The sequence below is a fragment of the Ochotona curzoniae genome, unplaced genomic scaffold, assembly GCF_017591425.1.
Source record: "Ochotona curzoniae isolate NIBS_2020 unplaced genomic scaffold, NIBS_Ocur_1.0 contig_2210, whole genome shotgun sequence".
NCBI classification, from domain to species: Eukaryota; Metazoa; Chordata; class Mammalia; order Lagomorpha; family Ochotonidae; genus Ochotona; species Ochotona curzoniae.
In genome coordinates this window covers 15885357-15891836 of record NW_024465369.1, presented here as the reverse complement: position 1 = coordinate 15891836, position 6480 = coordinate 15885357, and positions in this window count along the sequence as shown.

Genomic DNA, 6480 nt, shown 5'->3' with positions numbered 1-6480 from the left:
CTGGTAAAGAAGATATTGGTAGTGATAAAAAAAAAAAACCAAAATAAAATGAAACAAACAAACCACCCCCCACCCCAAGAGCCATACCTGGATAATGTTTTAATGCAATTTGAATGGGAAACACCAAAAGGAGGATTTTTTTTTTTTTAGTTAAATGTTAAAATCCCCAAGTGGTATAAATAGAGAAGTCATGAATAATTTAAAAAAAAAATTGTGATTCATCTAGGAAATGCTACACACTGACATTCATAATACTACTCAGTTGATTATACATTGAGTTTGTTTTAAAAGAACTTAGAGCCATGTTAATTTATTTTTTAAAGCCATGTTAATTTATGCAAGATAAAAATAATATGCTAAACTGCTGTTGTTAACTTCACAAATCAGTAGTCACAGAGCTTCTGACTCCTTTTTCCTTTCCTTCTTTTTGTATACCCAATCCCACAAACCTCTCTTTGTGAGCTTTTCCCAGCTGTTCCACCCCTCCAGGCCTGCGGTCACCATGCTTGTCTCACCCTTGACTGTTGCAATGGTAGACTAATGAGTCTCCTTCTATCAGTCTTCCTACATCTAGTTTATCTACTTATGCACAAACAGATTTATCCTATATTTCAGTCATCACCTTGTTTTCACAAACCTTTAATGACCCCTTATTTTCTGTATTACAAGGAAAAAATTATTTATCATGGGCTTTCACAGCCTTTTTCCAAGCTTCTATCCCAATTTATGTCACTGTTTACTGCAATTTTACCCATGGGGCAAACTGCTCCATTCATGGCCCCACCACTCCATGAAGTCCACTCAGGCTTTGCACTCCAATGTATGTGCTACCCTTTCCCTGCTTCCCCCACTGTTTACCTCCTTGCTTCCTCCAAGGCCCAATTCATAGTCTTTTCTCTATCCTGTTGTCTTCTGTAACTTCACCACTCAATGGTTCTTGTTACTTCTTCCTCTGCTTCATGTTAAAAACCAAGCCAAACAAAACAAACACCAGACACATGTACACACAAACTAACTTACTGCATGATATAAAATGTTGAGAATGTTGAAATACTGAAGGATGGTATGATCAGGGAAACTGGCTTTTAAAGTTGCATATCTTCATCCCTGGTACAATAGTCTAGTGGCTAAACGCTTACCTTGCATGTGTCAGAATAACATACTAGTGTTAGTTTGTGTCCTGGCTGCTACGTTTCCCATCCAGCTCCTTTCGTGTGACCTGGGGAAGCAGTAGAGGATGCCCGAAAACCTTGGGACGCTGCACTCACGTGGGAAACAGAGAGGAAGTTCCTGCATCCTGGCTTTAGATGGATCATCTCTGAACTTTGCAACCACTTCAGGAGTGAATTAGCAGATGAAAGATCTTTCTCTGTCCTCTTTATAAAGCTGAATTTCAAATAAAAAAACAATTTAAAAAATAATTTTAAAAGGAAAATTATAGGTGGCTTCCTTTCCTAGACATAGATAGCCTAATCCGGTTTGTGAGAGATTGTTTTGGGATATGATAATCAACAGTTTTAGTCAAGTATTTCTGGCTCTTTGCCTATGGGGCATATGTTGAAATTGTAGCTTCCTGTTCTCTGGGAGTTAGGTGTGCCACTTGACACTTTAGCCAATGAATTATGAATTTAAGCTACATGGGAAGGTTCCTATTGTAAGCTACAATTTGTGAATACTCCAATCTTTTCTTTTTACTTAGCAGCAAGCAACACACACACCATGGGTGCAGGCTCAATCTGACTTTTTAGGATGATATAAAGAAGAACCCTTAAATCACCAAATTTCTTTTCCTCAGTGAGCCAGAGTGCACAAAATGATAACAAATGTACATACAATTAACCCAGAATTAAAACATGTTGCGAATCGGTTAGTCACTGATTTTTATGCCACAGTGATTTATGTATTATTTGTGCACTTGTACAACCTGCCCTACACTGAGTTTTATATAGCTGCCAGCCTTCTGCTTAAGAAAAACTTGAACTTCACTTATACGTCTGTAAGTTAAGTATTTGCCTAGACGTTATTTGTGGGACATCAAAAGCATTTTTCTCTTAGGTGAATGGATTACTGGTTAGTAGTTGAGCTGAGCGGTGACACTGTGGATTTGTTTCACAAGATCATGAAGGCACACACTTAGTGCCAGCTTTGGAGAGCCATCTCGACACTCTGAAAAAGTACGGGGATGCTTTGAATGTCAACAGAAACAGGTGTGCCTCGTTGTTACTAGGCAAAGGCTCCTTCCCCAATTCACACAGCCATCACAATGCCGGTGAGCAAGGAGATGTGTGTTGGAACATCAGAAATTCTGGTTCTTTCCTGAAGAGCCTTAGCAGTACGCTAATAGAGATGCTTTACCACATACTTCCAGAAGTAGTGGCATCAGCAGAAGGAGCTGTTCCTACAAAGGAAAATTATGGCAAGGAGACATATCTTTATGAGCAAAGCCAGTGGACTTCTTGGGGGCCTAGAAACAATCTGAGGATATTGCAGCACTGGAAGTTTGAGTCAGTGTCACCAAGACCTCAGTCAAGTTGACCTCATTTACCACCAGAAGAGCCACAGTAGTTAAGTAATCCACTAGTGATTTGTGAAGTTACTGTTCTCATTATCTGGTTTACAATGATAGCGTTTCATGGGATACAAAAATCTCATCTTTTCAAACACATCACTGGGTCCTTGAAGACAAGGATACATTCTGTAGCATTCAATTGGTACTAATTCTGAGAATAAAATTCCCACAGAAGGCTCTTTTCAGAGAGAAGTGATTTTGCTTTCATTTTTTGGGCAGAATTTAATGTGTCTGTAGTAAATCAAGCTTTGAAAAAGAACTTGATTTTCATTCTCAGCAATGAAAAAGAACTTGGAGAAAATGTTGTCCTTTGATTCCAAAATGTGCTTGTAGAAGCTCCTCGCCTAGTTTTGACGATATTAGAGGCTTCGTGTTCCTCTGTGAAAGTAACTCCACCGTAGTAGTCTGATTCACTGGGAGAAGCAGTGAGCTGCTGATCCGAGACTGATCTTGTCCTGTGACTAGAGGATATAGGTTAATGACTTTATCTAATAAAACGTCAGACAGGTCAGAATGTGTTAAGTGGGTCGTGTAAGGACACGTATCTGGGGTGTGAAAGCCGAAGAGTCAGTACTCCTGGCATTGACTCCAGTCTTACCAATCATAGGGGTTCTTACTGGCTTTTAGTTTTAGTTTTAAAAATGCATTCTCACTGAATTTGCAACTCTATAAGCATCTCATCTTCTGTGCATTACTACTTTCATCAGATACTTAAAAACAGTTTTTCTCAAGAAAGAATTGGAGTCATGAGGGAGAAAGCTGCTTGGTGTATTTGAAAGTGTCCTCGGCTTGCTTCAGGATTATGTCTTAGATATGATGCAATGTGTCCTTCACATGATGTGCCGACACCCTCCTAAGACTTCCACAGGGAAGATGTCCTGCCCATGTAGGACGATTGGGAGAACCACTTCAAGTCTTTGAACAACTCACTCTTGTCTTTAGTTTGGCTATTTCTTATGTGTCACCTAATAGCAGTATGATATTCCAGCCATGCTCATGAGAACAAAAACAATGATGCCATTGGCTGTTAATGTTAGCTTAACTTTGATAAAAATTTCTGTAAATCATGCATTAGGCACCACAAGTTACAAATAAAATAGATGTTAAGTAGAAGTTGCAAATTCTATGCGGGTCATTACAAATCTTGCAGTTCTCCACAATCACAACCACTCCCTATTGCCTCACCCTGGATCTGCTTCTTTCATTACAGGAGGACTTTCCTGCACACAAGACTATCAAGACAGTTCAATTACCACACCTTGTTTTTATTTTTACCTTTTATTTTATTTATTCATTTACTTTGCTTTTAACAATCAAGGCTTTTATTCGTTTTTTAGATTTTCAAATTACTTTTATTTTTTTACGATTCTTACATAGCTGATTCGGGTGAATAGGGTCAGGGACTACAGGAAGAAGGGTGAGATTACAATTTCCACATTTTTTTTTCTTCCTATATCTTGGGGCAGGGAGGAGTCAAGGAGAGAAGCCACACCGAGCCTCCTAAGCTCTACTGATTTAAATAAATATGCAGGTTTTTCAGTTCTTGAGTGCATAAAGTACCTGAAGAATACTGTCACCCTTGAATTCCAGATCTATGGTATAACAGATTAGAACAAATGAGGAAGAAATAAGTGAATCGTTAAGATTGGTTTGAATAAAAGAATCCACAGACTGGTATACTGTCTATCAGAGATGCAAAACTAAATGGAATTCTTGCTGCAATGCTACAGTGTGGGAAGCAGTTTACATGAACTGAGACATGGAGTCAAACGTAGTAACTTCAGTTGTAAAGCAGAGACAGCCCTGGGTGGGCATGGAGAGCCATGTCCAGCATGTGAGACGTGTCCAGATATCAAGAGCTCTCCGTTGGTGGCAACAGAACCTCCAAATGCAGATGGGCCCTTCCTCTGTCAAGCCAGCTCTCACCTTCTGGCAGCACTCTGGGATGGCAGTCTGGAAACAACATATGGGATATAGCCTTTCCCACATAATCCGATGAAAACTGTTTTATAGTGGCACATTATGAATATTTCATTCTCTGCAAAGATGCTTGCAAAGTGAAGAATATTCCTTTTCTCTTTTTTTCCCTCTCTGCTTTCTTGTTCCTTGCCTTAAATGGTTTTCATTTCATTAAATCAATGTTTAATGATCATACCTAAGATATTGCTAGAGAATTGAAGATTATTTGCAACATGGTAATAAGTGAGATTCTGCTGATTTTTTCCCTTTATGTACAATAGTATACATGTACACACAGAATAACTGGTGTGATTACTTTTGTTTGAACAATTGGGCAGATTTTTAAAAACAGAGTTGGCTAAATTAATTTGCTATTCGGGTTTCCTGTGGCTGTGGCTCCCTGTGATCCAGCTTAAAGGGATAATCTTAAAAGCTGATTTCCCTTTCTATGATTTAATTTTTAAAATATTAACCACCAGTCATTTAAGTTTTTGTATTGTTTTGAATTGCAGCTTTATGGATCTCCATATTAGAAGAATTACTTTATCCTCCTAGAGTGAATGATAGCAGCTGGTTGACAAGACAGAGGAGCTCTGCAGGCTGTGCCGAAAAGGAGGGGAAATACCATATCTAATTAAAGCAGCAGGGAACATTTTTTAGCAAGGCAAATTGTAATCCTTTATTTGGAAACTGGCCAGGGCAGTAGGGTTAACAATGCTGTTTGTGTAAAATACTAATAAAACATATCTACTCACCACGTTTTTATGGATCACAAATGTCTGCATTGCCTAGCTTCTCATCTCATTCAAATGCTTTCTTACCTTCAGTGTCTCTTAACACCTGCTGAAAAACGTGGTGAAAAATTTAGCAGCCACAGAAAGGAGATGTTGTGTCAAAGGAGATCATTTCTCTTGCTTATTTTGAATATTTTAACAAGTTTCTAATTATAACAGAGGGCCAAATGGCAATTTTACTTTGAGATCAAAATGTCAGAAGACAATGTAAAAAAGTCTTGATTTTCATAAAGGGACTCTTGGGTCATAAATCCCGGAAATCAGTTCAAGCGTGATCATATTTTTTAGCTGTGTGTTACCCAGCAGATCATTTGACCTGCCTCAGCTCTAGATTCTTTCTTTGGGAGATGAGAAGAATAACATTCATCTGATACTTTTGATCAAAAACACAGCAATAATCCAATCAATAGACTGAATGGCATCACTGAAAACAACACAGTAATGCAAACCATTGTTGTAATATTGATGCCACTTGCTTATGCAGTATCCAGTTGTGCTGTAATATTGGGAAGCATTGATTAGAATGATCACCCAAGAATGAGCAGGCAAATTTTTCAGAAGCAGATTTAATCAATCAGCCAAAGGTTTTGATTGCATTCAGTCCACCTGCAAGTGCTCTGGACAGAGTCCTGAGATGATTTATTAGTTTTATGTTGACTCAGATTTATCTTTCAGAGGAAACCTTATGGGACATTGGGAATTCAACAGGTTGAAGCAGCTGTTTAAAGAGACAGGTTTTGTGGAAACATAGGTGAAAATTTGAGGTGAGGAAAAGTGCTTTAAGCCTTAACTGAGGACTGAATAAACAAGCTCAAGATGCAGCCTCTAAAAGTCAAGCATACTTACAAGGAGAATGTATTTTATTATTTCTCTGTTAAGAAATGACCAATATGATGCTATTCCAGGATGCATCGCAGTTGGGATGGGCTTATTCCAGAGTTACTGACTGAGTTTTAGGGAAGCAAAATCTAACTATAGGACAGAGTTCTTCAAAGGAAAAGGATTTTCACACGAATGACAAAAGCACTGCCAATACCAGCGTCCATACTTTTAAGAATCTATACTGGTATCACAGATATTAACACCCGTCAAATGTAAAAGTAGTAACTTTCCATTCCATTTTTGCATTCAGGATTTTTCAGATACTGAATTAGACTT